This window comes from Uloborus diversus, chromosome 4 (assembly GCF_026930045.1).
Source record: "Uloborus diversus isolate 005 chromosome 4, Udiv.v.3.1, whole genome shotgun sequence".
Classification (NCBI taxonomy): Eukaryota; Metazoa; Arthropoda; class Arachnida; order Araneae; family Uloboridae; genus Uloborus; species Uloborus diversus.
In genome coordinates, this window is record NC_072734.1 from 56,415,411 (window position 1) to 56,434,094 (window position 18,684).

General features: G+C 35.5%; 1 protein-coding gene across 1 annotated transcript in view; it reads left to right on the forward strand.

The window, feature by feature from the left end:
- The window catches only part of LOC129221107 (tyrosine-protein phosphatase Lar-like), a 281,893-nt gene that overhangs the window by 53,913 nt on the left and 209,296 nt on the right, over positions 1-18,684 (forward strand). Inside the window, exon 2 of the mRNA XM_054855554.1 lies at positions 8,696-8,745. The gene's annotated coding sequence lies outside the window, so the exon portion shown is untranslated. The remainder of the gene's footprint in view (positions 1-8,695; positions 8,746-18,684) is intronic.

The window sequence follows — 18,684 nt, forward strand, 5'->3', positions numbered from 1 at the left end:
TGGTCCTCCTAATACATTCAAAAATAGTTTCTCCCTTATATCAAAAGTTTGAATGTCTGCTTAAATACCATAAGCCGTTTTAAATGCTCGGCGTCAGTGAGCATCCGCTGCGAGTAATATGTACCATTTTAATGTTTCCACATTCCATCTCGCTCGCCCATCGGCAGCCTGATTGCAAATTCGGAATAAAAGTAATTTGTTCTGCCGTTTGGGTGCAACCAACCAGGTGACAAATGGTGATATCCAATTTGCGTTGTCCACCCGAAGAGCGGCGTCCCTTGTAAAGATGTCGCGCGCACCTGTTCGCCCCGAAGATTCATTCTGCGGGTTAGGAGGGAGACATCGCCCGACTATTAGTTCCCGCGCAGCGGAAGATTTTAATCGTCTCTCCGATTGGAGGAGAGCGGCGTGGAGGGATGCTTCTTCCGAGGCTGAGGAGTAAACGTGGCTCGAAACCGTTGCGTGTGTGTGAAGTTGCATTTACGGCGGGCTCGCAAGATCATCCGACAACATGGCATCTGACAAATTTCATAGCTTAAAAAAAAAGTGTGCACTATTAATTTTCCTACGAATTGGGTGTCTCAGTTATCCTCTTCCATTTACTTCCAAACTCGGATGCCAATTCTGCTGGTTTTTTTTTTTTTTTTTTTTTTTTTTTTTTTGCACTAAAACCTTAAATCAGCTGTTCTCAACATTTTTTGTCTTGCGAACACCTTTCAAAATCTGTACAAGTTTAGCGAACCCCTTGTGCAGTAAGTGCTAAGGGACAAGCACCCTCTCTCCCCCCCCCACACACAGTATTTTTTTTGAAAAAGAAAAGTAATAATCAAAAATATAGGAGTACAAACATTGCCACAAGCTAAAATGATAGCTAAAACATTATTATAAAAGAAAAAAAAAAAACAGAGTGAAATTCTTTGAGGTACAGCTCACTTTGGAAAAATCCTTAATGGAATGGTTGTGGAAGAAGTAATTCCTAAGTTTGGCTCAAATGTCTTGTCTGACAGTTTCAGTCTTACACTAGGATCAGCATTTAATTTCCTTCTGCATTTAACTCTGCATGCTGAAATTCATTTTTCCCACTGAAACTTTGTCCAAAAGAATTAACAAAATTTAAAATGTCTTTTTCTATCACAACAGTATCACAACATTCGTAACGCTAAATCAATCAAAAGATCAGAAAAATATCGTTTAGAGAACATGTCTCAGATTAACAAAAGATCGTTTTTCTTCCAGTAAAATCTAGTTGTTTGATAAGGATACAATGTACATTAATCGTTTTAGTGCTGAAGAATTTTCTTTTCCTTATGCTAAAATGCACGGTTATTTTTAATTTATTTTATTTTTTAAAAATTGTAGAAACGTCTGCAATTAACTCTAACTATTACATGTACGGTAAATTTTACCAGCAAAAATATTTTGATGTTCACTTATCGCAAGAGAGTTTTTCTGTGCAAATTTCGTGAGTTCTTTTTTTACTTGGAGCGCAAATTTTCATATTTTAATTCCGTAATTTTTTTTACGATGCGACGTAACTCACTGTAGCAACTGACAGAAGCGCCTTTGCACTTTTTGTGTCACTCGCATTTCAGGCGAAGCACAAGAGACGCGTGATAGCTCTCTGTCGCACTCAAATGGTAAAGAAACTAAAATTTGAAATTAAGTAAAAATAGTTCAAACGCTTGCATATGCTCCATTTAATGTTTCCATCAAGTTCGACCGAACTCTCCAATCAAACGGAGAAAACTGAAGCATTCGCTTGCTTTCATCTAAATACATTTGCTGGTTGACGTACCTAAAGTTGGCTATGGAAACACGAATGATGGAAACACGTCTCGTAGATTTTTTGGTGACGTGAATGAAGCAGCTGCCATTACAGGGATAGATTTAGAACTAATTCTCCGATTTAAAATAATATTGGAGGTGATATCTTCGGGTTTCGACATAAATGTGGAGTAATTTGGCATGTATACCATGGATACTGCGAAGTATTATGTAAATTTGCATGCCTGGCAACCTATGTCACCAACAGTCCACAAGATACTAGTTCATGCTCTGAGTATTATATCGCATGCCTTGTTACCAATCGGTCAGTGGTCCGAAGAGGCCGCAGAAGCCAGAAACAAGCATTTTCGGCAGTACAGAGAAAAATTCACCAGAAAAATTTCCAGAAAGGATTGTAACGAAGACGTTTTAAATCGACTCTTGTTAACTTCTGATCCATATTTGATCATCTAACATGAAGAGAAAGAGGCAAACGATATCGAAGGAAGCCATAAAATTTTTAAAATCTTTTTGTTTTGAAGATAGTGATACTGATGATAAAAGTTTGTAGACTTTCATCACCATCATCCCATGTACGTGTAAAACAGCAAAACTATAATTAATTTGCTCTGCTTTAATTTTTTGTACATTTCACTGTGTCGAATGTCTGTTTAAAGTTAGTAAATATGTACTTCAACATTGTTAAATTGTTTGGTTTCCTTTTACGGGTTGTGTTTGAGCAAGCAAAATTAAGAGTATACATATAACTTGCCCGAGTTTATTATTAGCAACCATTTTTTAATGAAAAACTAGCAGAATAATCATTATATTTGGAAAATTTGATTTATGGCCAGCTTTTTGGCTCAAATGCCCCACTGTGCACTGTTAAAAAAATTTCCTGAAAATAACGGATAAAGTACCGGCAGCAAAGTTGCCGTAAATATTACGTTTCCGTTACATTATTTTCCGTGACTTAACAGAAGTTCCATTTCTCATTTCTCCGTTTAGTTCTGTTCTTCCATTTATAAATTTTACGTGATTTAACGAAAATTCCATTTCTCTTCTTTCCGTTGATCTATTTTTCCGTTTTTAAATTTTCCGTTCATCTATTTTTCCGTTTTTATATTTTCTGTGTCTTTACAGAACTTTCGGTTCTTGATTTTTCGTTGCGCTATTTTTTCGTTTCTCATTTTCACATATTTTACTGAAATTTCATTCTCGTTTTTCTATCCTATGTTTAAAATGATATATATAGAAAAATAGTTAACTATTCAAAAACTATTATTGTTTTAATTTGTATTTATTACTCATATATTTTAAGTGAAATTTTTACTTGATAACTTACCTTTCAAGGCATCTATCTCGAAATTTGCACCTTCAGATGAATAAAAATAATCGAAAAGTACCAGCAAGGAAACTAGTGGATTTAAATATAACACCAATTTTTGATGCTGATACTGTTCGATATTTTCTTCCACATCTCCTCGTACATATTCTGGCGTGGCATGGAAAAGCATACATGAAAAATAGAATATTTTTATTTGCAGATTGAGTCAAATAAAATACCATCAAAAACCGGTTGACTTTATCATGGAATAATATACCTGATGGAGAGTACCGCATACCAATTTACTGTGTTTAAAAACAGAATCATTGACATATACGTGAAGAATTTTTTGCTCAGATGATGTATATCCCCCCCCCCCTCGGTGATTTCCGCATTTTTCACTCATTGGAATAGCAGCATAGATTTTTAGTGCATAAGCATTATACTTAAGCTAAACATATCAATCAGTTCGTTTTACCCGAAATGTTTTTACAAGAAACTTGCAATAATCTCAAATAAGTTGTTGGATGAGATCCTAAGAAAATAAATTAAATAATTTATATTTTTTATTATAAATGAAATCCCGAAAGGAGTAATGAATGTTTCCAGATTTCTAAGTAGTCAAGAAAACTTATTCTTGTCAAAATTGTAATTGTATTTTCAAAGATTAACAATCTACTATGCCTTTTCGCAAGAAATATAACAGCAAGAAATACTTTTATTTAGAGATTCAAAATGTTTACCTTCAATCTGTCAAAAAAAAAAAAAAAAAAAAAAAAAAAACTGAGTGATTTTTTCTGTCTTGCTCGCACACCACGATAATCTCCGGTTGATACAAAATGTTGGCATTTAACTTTTTAATGACTTTCAAAAATACAACGCGTTAGAGTAAAAACAGTAACTTTATAATACGTAGTTCTATAAATTCTAAATCAGCTACCATCGGAATTCTATCAAATGCACATTAACAAGAAAAATCAAATTTGTATATTAACATGTACAAAGATATTCAACAATACTTACATGTGACCAGCGGTGCTAAATTTAAGTGTCTCCATTGCATCTGGACACAAGTAATCCAATAGCCTTTATTTTAAATGGATAACATGAGATCCTAAAACTATTCTCACGAATAGAACACACAATATGACTAACGAATAGAATTGTCGTCGACGACGACGAATAAACGTCGTCTAACGAATAGAATTTCGAAGTATTGAGCAAAATAATACACCGCAATAATATTCTAATACTGACTCAGTAAAACCCACATCAAATCACCAAGGCGATCAAAACACATCTGCCTGTCTGAAAATGGCGCAAACATTTTTCCAAACTTACAAAGCCCAAAGGCGTAAAAACAGTTTCGACATAGTACTAGTTTCCAGACATGAAATAGCAAGCTATCTGTTTTGACTACGGCATCTGAGTTGTTATTCTAAATAAGCTTTTAATTAACAACATGTAACAGTGCGATTTAATAAGCACTATAAAAAAGCGATGTTTATCATAACTTGAAGGCTTATCAGAATACTAACAAAGTGCAGCACAGCGGCAACCCTAGAAATGGAAAAATTCTGTTTTCATCCCTTCCTTTCGTGATATTTCTGTTGTTGGAAGGAAAAAATGCGTTTTGAAGCATTACGGAAATATTCTGTTAAAATCAGTCAGAAAACTACCTGAACTTTCAGGTTTTTTTTAACAGTGTGCGTCGGCCGGCCTCACGATGCTGCTCCTGTAGCGAAAACCGTCTCCAGGTTTCATCCATGTCCTACACACACTCGTCTACACACACATACACGAACACCTACACACACGCGCGCGTACGCACACAGTACTGCATACACAACACGCACACACATGAATACATACACACACACGCACCCACACACATGCGCCTACACAAACACACACGCGCGTTCATACACACACACGTTCATGATTGCGAAAAACATAATTTGAATTCAAGATGACAAAAATTCAAATTAATATTTTTTCTTTTTTTCATATTTGAGGGCAAAACAGGATTGTTAAATGGGCATACAACTGTAAAAAGTATTAGTTTTAATAAGAGTTGCAAATAAAGATTTATTTTTAAGCATTGAATTCGTGCGGTCAGTGTTCTTCCGTTATACTGTTACTTTTTGTTGTTTTCACGTTGCGGACAAGCTTTATTTCTAATCCATATTGTCATACGCTATGATTTGGAATTAAATCACATTGCAAATTTGAATGCGGAGTGATGACACTCTTTTGACTGAAGTGGGGAAAAAAAAGAAAACGATAGGAAGGAATGAGGGGTAAAAGAATGGTTACAAACAAGCTCTTAAGAAAAAACCGGATTTTTTGTTTTTTAAGTTATGCGTGCATACTAGTTCAATGCTATTCCGTGACCTTTTGCTTCCAATTAAAGTTTATTTGCATGATAGATACAAATTTTCTGTCGCAATCGGCGATTTAATGAGCAAATTACTCCATGGATATTTCCCATTATGTTTTTATATACCTGGGTTTTATTTGAAGTTGCCTTGGGTGCAAAAAATTGGGGTGCATGTAATGAAAATAAATATTATTAATCATGATAGTTTATTTTAAATGATAATTGTTCTTGTTCGTCAGATATGTCCCGTTTTATGCTTTATATTGTTCATGTTTGCAAATATTCATATTTTAGATCTGTAAACGGTAAATTATTCATACAAACCTATTTGAAATTAAGCATTTTAATTTATTTCCTTAATTTTATTTATGTACAGCTTGATTTAAATGAAAAACAAGAAGTTCCGTCTAGAACTATACGAGCCTACTTTCCCGTATATCCATACTTCTTTCTAATACCTGATCAATAGTCTCAAAAATAGCTAAAATCGCAAATTGTTTCAAACATATTTTTGCTAATTTCTAGGAATAAAGTATTCCTCACACATCTGAAAAAATTAGATGCGTTAAAAAAAGCAGCACCTTTGAAACAAAGCAGCTAATACGCTTTTTTCCCTTAAAAAAAATTCTTTAACAGCTTTCAAAACGAAAAATTAATAATTAAAATTAATAAGCTTATTAAAATAAATACATCATATCAAAAAAAAAAAAAAATCGTTTCTTTTTCTCCTGTTGCCAAAAATAATTTTTTAAATGAATTAATGCATTTACCAAAATAAATAAAAACAATAAAATGTCAACTTAAAAAAATAATTTTCATTGTCAAAAAAAAAAAAAAAAAAATTGAATTCTGAAGTTTTGAATTCAAATTATGTTTTTCGCAATCACGAACTGAGACAGGACCCTACTCATTGGAGTTATTGTTTCTAGAAACAGCTCCTGTCCCCCCTCCCCAAGCCTGCCTCTCCTCCTGGGCGGTTACATGTGCATAGTTGTGTGTGTAAGTGTGTAAGCTTGTGTGTGTGCGTAGACCTGTGTGTATGCACGTAGACGTGTGTGTATGTGTGTGAGTGTGTGAGCGTGCGTGTGTGTCGGACATGTACGTCTCCGACCAGGAGAAGCGGATAGCTCGGGACCGGAGCAGACGCCTGCAGAGGACGGTGGGCGGTGGTGCTGCAGAGGCTTCTGGTCCAAGCTGAAAAAGGCACGGAACATCAAAAACGGTCAAATGAGAACAATAAGCAATCGTGATTGCTCAAAAAAAAAAAAAAAATCAGTTCTAATGAAAATGTATAAGTACAAATTACCTACGAAGTATTGCGTTGGATCGGGGATTCACATTAGATATTATTGATACCATTTATAAGAAGCTATGTAGCTCAACTAACAAAAATCAAACACTTGCTCCTGTGAACTATTCGAGTTCCGTTGTCTTACCCTTTTTTCCTAAAATCTACAGTTTGCCAAAATCTTAAAAAAGTTTCATTTTTCCGTCACTTTTTCTCCTGTTAATAAATTAAAATTTTCACAGCTTAAACACCCTGTTCAGAACCTTGACATATGGGGCATTTACAGTGTTTCCTGCCAGTGCAAATTGGCCTACATTGGGCAAACTCGACGATCCCTCAAATTCCGGATAAAAGAACACGAAAATTACGTCAAAAAACAGGATCTCAAACGCTCCTCTATTGCTCAACATTGTTGGTCCTGCGGTCATAATTTTATTTATTCTTCCGCCAAAGTTATTCACGAGTATTCGTCCATTCATGATTTAGATTTTTGGGAGTCATATTACATATGGAAAAATGCTAATTTAATCGTCAATGATTTGTCTAGCATTCCCCCTTTTCCTAATGTTTGGAAGTCTGTTATTTGATTTATTTTTTGTGCGTGACGTTTCTCCTGAGTGCAACTGACCTTTTGAGTTCTGACGTAACCTTGACGTCATCGTTTCCGGTACTGCTCTCATATCTTTTACAACTCGTCTCTCATTCCATTGTTCGCCTCGACTGTGTTTTAGTCGGGTGAAACTGTCTTCGTTTTTAATGCACTGATGATGGCACTTGTATTTTAGAGTGCCGAAACAGCTGTTTGCTGGTTTTTTAACCTTTTTTCATTCTCAATTTGTACTTATACACGTTGTCATATTTTATTCACTATGCAGTACAAAGTTTTCGACTACTTTTTATGTATATTAGGTCAATGTTTTATGCATAAACAAGTACAACTGCGCAGAAGAATAGAATAAAAACTGAAAATCAGCAAAGCAAATTGCAACATGGTGCTAAGCGAAAGTTTAGTTTATCTTTTTTTTAAAAAAAAAAGGCCCATCTACTGTGCGTATTTTAAAGATTGCCACAGTTAATTTTATTTTAAGAAGAAATTCGCCTAAGAGAGGTTCAGTTTCTTGGATATTATTCACTGGACGGTGGACGGACATTTTGATATGCAATATGACCGCATGGCCCTGCAGTAATTCCGAATTAACCAACAGACCACGTTCATGTAAATAAATGAAAGTTGTCGTGAAAACTATTTTATTGGTTGATTTTGTTTTCTAGGATGATTTAGAAAAAAATACTTCTACATATAGCCACTTAATTTCCTCTAACGGTCTTTTATTAACTTTTTGTGCTTTTTTGTAGAGTTTTGCTCTGAAAATTTTCAAAAAATAAAACTAACTTATACAAATGAGTCTAAGGACGCGTCTAATAATTTCGTTCCTCGCTTTGAGTTTTTCCCTTGACTAGTAAAATTTTAGTCCTTTTGGTTTTGCACAGAGTTTGGATGGTGATTTTCAATGCGTATAAATTGTGTTCTAGCAACGAACGTTCCACTTTCTTCAAATTGCTTGCAGTTTACATCATGCAGTTGGACAGTTGGTTAATTTATTGTCTTTACTTTCCACCTCTTGATTTACTGCGGCTAAAAGCAGAAAAGAAAAAACTGCTTTGTTTTTTTCCTCTTCTAATTCCAACTTCACCCGCGCAAAATGTTCCGTAGGGATTTTAAAAGCAACGGATGCCGAATCCATTTACTTAATTAAAGCGAAAGGACAACCTTGAAACTAATTCGTTATAAGAGTGAGTAATACTTTTGCTTAAATTGTTCCACATTTCTGAGTCGATATTTTTTGCCTACCCTTTTGAGTATTTTCCTTTTTTTTTGTTTTGTTTAATGTGTCTTCTTTCGTATTATATTTATAACTGTTTCTTCTCTTTGCAGGACTTTGAGAACAAAAAGTGGTGTTTTAAAATCCTATAGTTGTTGTTAAGGTAAGTGTTTCATTTATCGCTATTATTTCATTTTCATTTGTGATTTGGAGTTTCGCTAATCCGGACTTGATGGAGTCAGTTATCGATTGATTTCGGATCATCGAATTATGATCGACGGTGGTCGCGCAGCATGTTTCACAACGTTGATGTATACATGCTGCAAAAACTATATGGTCCTTTTTTTCACAAGCAGGCACTTGACTCCTCCCTCATCACGTGGTATCCGATGATTCTATTTCGCTGTTCTCGGCAAAAGGTATACTCGGGTCATAGATTTTTTTTTTTGTAAAACCGGCAGTTTTCAAAATGTAAGAATAACTAAAATGCCAACAAACAAGTGAAGCAAGTGATGTAAAGGACACTAAGACTTTTTTGCACATTAAAATGCACGTCCAAGTTAAGGCTGCTCACCCCCGCGTAAAATGGAACTCTGCGTTCGAAGGGGGTGTGGCGAAGAGCCTTCTCCTGAAAAACGGACAATAGTTTGTTCGATTGTTGAAACAGAACATGATTGCAGATAATGTAAACTAGGTTTCTAAATGTTTGCTTTGCACGCTTTTGTTGGTCTGTATGAATTGGTAGATGAATATTTGGATTGCCAAGGTCAGGATTAGCGAGATTCTTCTGTCACTAGTTTAGCCAGAATTTTTTTGGGGGAGGGAGGGTGGCATTGGCTATACATTCCTTGCATGTTGTTAACATATCAAGATTAAAAGTGCGGCCTAAAACTATTGGTTCGGGGAAGGAGGGGGCGTTAAATCCGAAACTCCTCTGCGTCCTTGCTTACTGTAGTTATGTACGCAATGCACAAAACAAAGTTTAGCAACCTCTCGCAACAACCCTTAGTTTGAGCCCTAGAACCTGAAATTTGAGGAGCATGACTCGAGTCCAATGTTTTTGATTGGTTCATCCTCTGATTGCGTGCCTGATAAAGCAAGTAATTGCAACTCACGTTCTGGATGCGTCTGTTTGGAAGTTTCTTTGAAACCCTGAGTTTTTCTGAAGAGCAGACTCGAAAATGTCTGGGCTTGTAAACTTCCTCTTTTTTTTTCTTGAAAAATATTCATTCTATTTTATATTCGTTGTGAATCTATAATTACAATCAGTCTGGTTTTGGTGTCTAGTTTTAAGTAATTAAAAGCGTTTGTTTGCTTTGAGCCAGTAACGAAACATAGTTTTAACTTTTATTGATGTGAAAGATAAATTTTTCTTGGCAGCTCATGGAAGCTCTGCTCTGGCTCTTCTTTTCAATTCTATGTGCCATTTTACATACTGGAGGGACTTCTGACTCCGTATAAAATTAAACGCCGAAGACTGTACATTTCTCCCACTTCTGTTGTGAGTTCCAATTGAACTTAGTGTGGTTAAGCAGAGTTTCATATTACAAAACACCTGTAAAATAGACCATCCCTGTAAGTTAACCACCCGTCTAAGTTGACCGCTTTTGTGAGGAACAGAATTTGTCCTATATCATTCATACCAATCTTTATAAGTTAACCGCTTAAGTAGTGCTTCTGCTGATTTTAATCGTACGAATCCGAATGCATTTTTAGCTAATGTTTGAAGAAAATGTTTATTGGCGATTCTTCGGTTGATGCTGGTGAGGATTCCAGCAGATTCTTCCTTCTCCGTCGGGAGACTCTCATTTGGGACTTTTAAGAAGCCTCGCACGATTCGCTGGATTCTTCGAACAGTAGTGGGAGTCATGCTTCATAATGTCTGATCATGAGAAGGGAGTGGGGGGGGGGGGGGGGGGTAGTAGAGCGAAGGACGTGTCGGTATTTTGGAATGAGTTGGCAGTCCTTTTCACCGGTCGGTATTTTGGAATGAGTTGGCAGTTCTTTTCACCGTCCGCGGAAGCCTTCTCATTCGAGCTCAAGTTAATGGGTCTGCGTATGTTCGTTGCATTTGCAAATTCCATGTATGTGTAGAAGTACTCTCGAGTGGTTCTACTGTCACGTGTGGGACAATTTGAGCGTAATATTTCCTTACATTTTTCTTCGTATATAAAGAAAGAAAAGCTGAAAGTTTTTAAAATTGTCTGTTCTAGTGAAATAACTTTACTTACATGATTTGTTAAGAAAGAAAGTTTTGTATTTTATTCTTTTTAACTATAAAATCGCCCGTGAAGTTATGACGAGTGAAAATTTCTTGTACATTTGAACGAAGCCATTGCCTGTTTGGTGATATTTTGACAGTTGAAATTGTAACCCTAACTCCAGTGGATTAACCTTAAACTCCAGTAGGTAGCGTTCATTGTTCACCATTTTTTCGTTTCTTCATTCCCCTGAAATGACACGGTCTTACCAGTAAAACAGTTGAGTTACCGGATCGAGTTCAGCCTTGTTACAATGAAGCCTTTCCCTGCATGTTAAACATCACAAAAACATATTATCAGATTATCATGCCGTGGTGCGAGTTTTATTATTGAAACTCGTTCGTTTCTCGATTGGCTATTATATATATGAGGATTATTATTTTTCAATGAATTTTACTTCTCACGTGCGGGATACAGCTTTAGAGTTATCAATTCTAATAATATATATATCTTCCGAGTCTATTGTTACAAAATCTTAAAATATAAGCATTTTCTACTCCCAAGTATTCTACTAAATTTTTGAGATTTCTGAACTAATGCAAGACTTTATTTATATTAAGGTTTGAAATACTATAACTACACATTAGATCTGAAATGTTGCCAAGCCTGGCGACATTTAGCGATTTTTGGCTTTTGGTGCCAAGAATAAATTGCCAAAAATGATGCCAACTTGGCGACATCTTTTTTATTTCTCGTTAAACCCGTTGACTTTAATGTTAAAATACACAGAAAGCTTGTTAAAGAACTTACAAGTGAGGCATCATGAACTTTGGTGATTTTGAATGAAAATTAAAGGTATGAGTGTCAAATTTAGCAAGATATCAATAAATTAATCCTTAAAAGCAAAAAAAAAAAAAAAAAAAAAATCCATTTACAAGATTTGTTACATTACCAGGGGGCTTCGCCCCCTGTTCGCTTCGCTCTTTAATCCCGGATCTTTACCTGCGATGGCTCAATGCCGCCTTCGACGGGTAACAATTGATGATTTTAATGTTTTCCTCTTGGATAGCCCGTAGATTGTTTTTCGCAATCCATATCCCTGACCCCTTCAGGTTTAGAGGGTTGAGACAGGAAGGAATGGGTTTCCCTGGTTATCCTATATCCAACGGTACCAGTATTGACCTGGTACTCATTGACATTCCGTAGGAGATAGGGTTACAGGTTACAGAAACACACACACAGACGTGCACAGGTTTTAATAGCATGAATGTCTCGTGTGCGCAAAATGTCTGCTTTTTCGTGGAATGGCGCTCTGTTGAATGTATAAGGAATGGGTCCAGGTACGTATTCGCTTGCGCAGGGAATGTTTACATGCATGTATAGAACTACGCAGTTATACTTGCAAGTGTTAGGGAGTTAATTGATGTAGTGGTTTTTTGCTTTGTTATTATCAGGCAATACTGATTCGATTGCATACTTTTTTGCATATCGACAAAATGTTGATCATTAACTTTGTGCGTACTTGATTGATTTTATGTAATTTTATCAACAAGCCCTCGTTTTGTTAATACCTTATTGGCACTTATTAGTTCCATCAATCAAAATTAAGTTCGACCCGAGCACCTTTTTTTTATGCAGTGTGGCGTCATTTAAGACACATAAATGTACTCTCTGATTATTTGCTATTTTGTAACTATAACAGACAAACGAAAAGGTGAAGTGGTTTATTAATTTTCTGGATCTTTTTTTTTTTTTTTTTTTTGAGCAATTACGATTTCTTATTGTTCTCATTTAACTGTTTTGAATTCCTATGATTTTATTTTCCCACCACCTCCCTCTGCCAGCACTACCGTTGTGTCGACCGGCCTCACGATGCTGCTCCTCTTGCGAAAACCGTCTCCATGTTGCGTCCATATCTTACACACACACGCATGCACACACACGCGTACACACACATACACACTCATGCCTGCGCACAGACACAAACACCCACTCCTCCTACACACACACTTATACCTACATACACACACACACCAACGCCTACACACACACGAACGCCTACACACATACACGCGCGTACACACACACACAACACTGCGTACACAACACGCACACACATGTATGCATACACACACACGCACCCACACACATGCGCCTACACAAACACACGCGCATTCATACACACACACGCTCGTGATTACGAAAAACATAGTTCGAATTCAAGATGCTAAAAATTCAAATTAATATATTTTTTATGATTTAACTTTTATCCTGAACCATAGGTTTTTCGCCGAGCATAATTTAAAATATCTCCATTTATATCTAAATATCCTTCGTCTTAGACCAAAAATGTCGCAAGATGTCTCAAAATATAATCTAAAACTCGAAAACATCGTTCCTCCTGGAAATCTTTTGAAACTACGTTCTATGCCTAACTTAGATAAAAAAAGGTTTGAAGTTAATAGGAAAATAAATATGATATTATTTCTCGATTTAGTAACGTTTAATTTGTCAGTAAAAAATTGAAAGCTCAGCATCGCGAGTTTATTTTGGCATTTCTGGTGTACTTATCCATTTTTGTCTTGATAGAACATAATGGAAATACCTCAGATATTTCTGCTGACCAGATCACCTTAACCTTGTATAGAGGGAAGCGTTTTCTTTCATCTCTCATGTTGACAAAATTAATGTCAGAAATAGTAGTGGTAATACCAGTAGCTGGAAATATTTTGTGGAAAAGAATACTTGCGAAAAATTTTCGACGAAAATAATACTTATGGTAGAATTCTTGTCAGTAAAAACAGCTAAATGGACACAGCATTAATGGGTTGTTTCCTTCAGTCAAAATAACGACTTTTAGTCACTGAAATTGATAGAATGAGTAAAAAATAACATGGACCCAGAAAATACTTTCATTTTCCCAACAGTTATTTTTTAATTAATTTTTTAAAATGTCCGGTTTTGAAAACAAGACGTGGTCTTTATGACGTCACAAATGATGCAATTTGGCGCATCTTTCTTTCGCGTTTCCACGTTATGATAATCGTGAAACGAATTAACTATTGCGCTCTTCGCTTGGTATCAACCATATCGTTGACAATAAACGTGAGTAAAGATGCGAATTAAATATTTTTCTCTGTGAATGGCAACACTGAATGGCATTTTATCATTTCTGATGTCACACGACAGAAACGTAAACAATAAAATCGCACCGATTTAAGAAATTTTTTAAAAGTATTGAACTTAGTCAAATTATTTAAAAAAAGGTCAGATCCTATGTTTTTAAGCATGCTCTTACAGAAAAAAATACTTTTAAAGTTTTGGAAACGACCGCATTGGAGTTAAAGAGGAGAAGTGAATTTAGACTGGTGAGGTGGAACTTATTAATGGGTTTTCTTGTGATTTCTAACGTTCTCTAGTGCCGTTTTTTACCTACTGTATTTGATGTGTTAGTAGTACATTGAATGAGTCGAGCGGTAAAATATCTCTCTCGGGACATTTAATTGTATCTTCGAGAATGTCGATCAATAAATTATATTCGTTTCAACTTGGCCGATCATGGAAACAGTAAATTAAATGAAAAATAATCGCGAAGATTAAAAATACGCCGCGATGTACCCTGTAAAGGATAAATACCGATACTGTCTTCGTTAGCGGTTTTTCTCATTACACGGGGATAAAATTATTGGTACTTCATATGTATGGTTAAATCTTTCTTAAACTAAATTAGCGAAGTCGTCTTGCATATTCATTCGAAAAAGTATAAGAGATGCATTGATAATTTAATGTTGAAGTTTTAAATGTAGAATTTTTAATAGGGTAAAAGCTCTAGTTTTCGGCCATTTAAGAGATCAGTTGTTGAGTTTTGTTAAGCTATAAACTTCAGCTATCGGTACAACAACAAAAACAATGCAAACCTTTAGGCTGTACCTTTCTGATAATGATTCACTAACTTGTTTCTGGAATAAAAATATTTTTATTCTAAAAATCAAGCTATTGTAAATACGAGAAAATGCTCCAATAGTCGGCCATAGAAACCCAGTGCTCGGCCATGCATGAGCCAGTAGTCGGCTGTTTCATTTCCGTTACTCTTATGAGGTGTAAGTGAATAAATTTGAAATAAATTGAATGCGAAACTTACAGCACAGCAGTGTACTTAAAAAAATAATTTTTCCAGTAATTATGAAAGAATTTTGCATTCTGGGTGTCTTCATAATGTTTATCTTTATATTATCTTCTAAACTGCAATCAGTTTGAATATGCATTTCATGCAATATTTTTTTATTATTATTTATCTTCTACAACAGCGGTTCTCAACCTACGACGGGGGGGGGGGGGGGTGCAAAAGAATATCAAGGCAACTGGGGAGGGGAGGGGTGTTAAGGTATATCAGATAAAATAAAATCAACTCTCTCATTAATGTTGTGAAAGTGAACGCCATGTGTACGCCAGCCTCACTTGGATCCTAAATTACCTCAAAAAATTGTATTTACTTCTTTTCATCTTGGATTTCATATCTTCCAGTAAAAGCTGTTTAAAATAAAGCTTTGAACAGTTGAGTTAAATTTTGTGTGTGAAACTATCTAGATTTTTCCTTATTTACTTGTTTTCATGTCTGGAGCTGATCCATATCAGCTCCAGATTGCTTGTATTAAGCACGTACGGAGGGAAGGGGGGGGGGGGGAGGGTGACCTCATGTCAGTCTTCAAAGGGGCTGGTAAGGCTGAAAGTTTGAGAACCCCTGTTTTACGTCATTCACTAAAATGATATCATAGCTGCGAAAGAAATTTGATGAATGGAAAATAGCCGTTAAGCCGGATTTTTTTTCGGGAAGGGGGAGGGGGAGGCAATTTGAAAACTTCTAAAACATGAGAATTTGGACTCTCCCCTCCCCCACCTTGGCACAAAAAGGTTTCAGTGTTAACTGTTTATGTTAACATTGACTGAACGAAAGAGTTGATAGAATTCATGACCGATAAAGAGCGAATTAATGATCGATATGATTGACATTGGACTAGTCTTTATGTTCATTGAACGAAATTTCAACATACGGAACACAAAATTGAAATTGTAGTTTTGGTAATAATTTCACCTCAAAACAATAAAAGTGAAAATCCTTTTACTCAAAAGATTATCAAACAAGAACACGTCTAAAGCAAAATTTATCATAAAAACAATGGTACTTCGTTGTGAATGAACTGCAGTAAGATGAATTATGTAAACTCGTCCGTATTTTCAAAGTTTATTAGTGGAGGGGAGGTCAAAGAGTATGAATTCAGTTCATTCGAAAGGAAAAAAAAAACCATCAAAATACAACAAAAATGCATAATTGCATTATGTTGTGAAAATCCAGAGGTGTCAATTGCCCCCTCCCTCCCCCATTAATTGCCCAAATGACGGGCCTGTATGTAGGTAAATTGAAATTCAGACATTTGGGGTGTCATGAAGATAATCATACATCCTTTCAACTCGAATATTAGTAAACAATAAATAAACGAAAATGAAATTAGTAGCCACGTAATGCAATTTTGAAACTAAGTCTGCATTATTTTAAAAAAGAAATAAATTTTGATTTCCCACAGAAGAAAACCTAATGAAATAAATATTTGATTATGAAAGCAGTAATAAAAGGTGTTACCAACATTTGAAATAATTAGCCTTAGTAAAATCAAACCATAAACGTAATATGGTTTGATAAGAAAGACGATACATCACTATTTGCTAATGACGTGTTAAGCAATAGAACATTTATTCTAAACGCAACGATGGACTAAATTTATAACACCTGTTTTCAAGAACTCTAAGTTAAAACAACATTAGAGGTAATAAAATGATGAAATAACCCCCTTTTGTCAAAGAAAAAGTTTCGACAGAAAGTTAAAACATTTTCTTTAGAAGAAATAACGTTAGAAAGGGAATTTTTTCTCAAAACAGCTAAATTGCAGCTGTGTCAATACTTAATTTTAATTAGTACTTGATGAACATTAGAAAATCCATATTAGGTACGCAGTTGAGTACTGGGTAGATCAACAAAACAGTATAGAACTAGTGGCCAATCTGCCATGGCCGACTATTGGAAATGCATAAGAATTCAGTACCAAGTGGTCGGCCACCTCTCTAAAAATAATTGAGTCTTCAGAAGGAGTTTTATATTTAATTGAAACGTAATGTTATACTATCCATTAAAACATAAGTAAAAGAAAATTTACATCAGAACGAAAAAAAATAAGGGTACTTAACATTTAAAGATGATGTGTCTTCTTAAGAAAAAATATGCAGATTCGCCAACTAAGATGATGGGCACACCATTTGAAATAAAATGACTCATTAGTACTTTATAGAACGTACTTAAAACTTCATTGTTATTGGATGATAATTGGGGACAGGTAAAGGAATGTGGGAATGCGTCATATCCGATTTTGAGTTACATATATTCTATTTATAAGCAGTTTTGTCCTTGTGGCCGACTACTGGAGCACTTACCTTATCTTGGTTCCCTGCAACTTCAATCCTGTTTTTAATGTTGATTAAAAAAAAAATCTTTTGTTGTTTTTTTTTTTCGTTGATGTGTCGGAACATCATCGATTAATTAGTATATGATAAAAGAACTCAATATTTCGCAATGTATAAATTATGGACTTGGATTGTTCCCAATTCTGTTTTAGCGTCATTTTTGTCATAACATTCGGAAGTAATAGATTTCGGTTTTAAATGGCTATAAATTAGGGAAATTTCTTCTTGTTACACTGAAATAACTACCGTATTATCTTAAGTTTTGGTTCGGATTCTTTTATTATTGATCTAACCAACTTCTCACTTTTTTACCCGTTATGGCAAAAGAGTGTCTTCGTGGCAAATCGCCATTTGCAACCGCAAGATTAGTTCATATAACGCCCTTGGCTACTTGCCAAATGATAGGCTTCGGCGTTTAGGATACGCAAACAATTTTGTCCAAAATAATTAATTAATGGATGCGCACAAACTTAAGTTCCTTTTTTTCTTTAATCTAAAAGATAATCTCCCGCTAATTAAGAGTAATCTGGATTACCTTATTGCTTCTTTAATATCTGTCGCATTGCACATCAACCTTTCCACGTCGGCAGATCATTAACAAGCCTGGCTGAAGTAATCTTTTTTAATTGATAGATTAATAATTAATGTTCTTCATTATCATAACCATCCCTTGTAACCGAGTATTTGGAAACGTTACTTTCTTATTGTGTCCCCCCCCCCCCCCCAACTATTGTTTGCGTTAATGAGCTTGGGACATGTTGTTCTTGCCGTTCCGAGTGATGCAACATGTCGGGTCGATTTTTGCGAGTTTTAATTATCTCAACTTTTGAGGGATGGATGCACCAGGGGAATAATTCTCGATTCGCGCTAATTAGCGAATGTCGGCTCGTTAACGGGAAGATTACCGGTGGATGTCTTAAGTCCTCCCTCGATTGACCTCTCTCCTAATTAGGTCATTTCTTTTGTCTCCGGTTTGCTCTCAGAAGAATGAATGGAATAATGGATCTTAAGCTGACTTCTGACATTTCAGGTTCTTGCGGCACTGTATAAGATCGTGCTGTCGTGGTCGAACACAGTTTTGATGTGATTACACGAAACTTTCCTCTTGCTGATATTCTGCACTAAGATAACCAATGACCGTACAATAGAGTGACCGTAAGATAATGGATCCGAATCTGATATCTGACATTTCAGGTTCTTGCGGCTTTGTGCAGGTAGAGTTAGTTGTTATATTGTCGTGGTCTAACACAGTTTGAATGTTCCAGGAAACTTTCCTCTTGCAAATATTCTACACTAGGGTGCCCAATGACCATACAGTAGAGTGACTATACCTAAGGTGACCATGAGATAATGGATCGAATCTGATTTCTGACATTTCAGATTCTCGT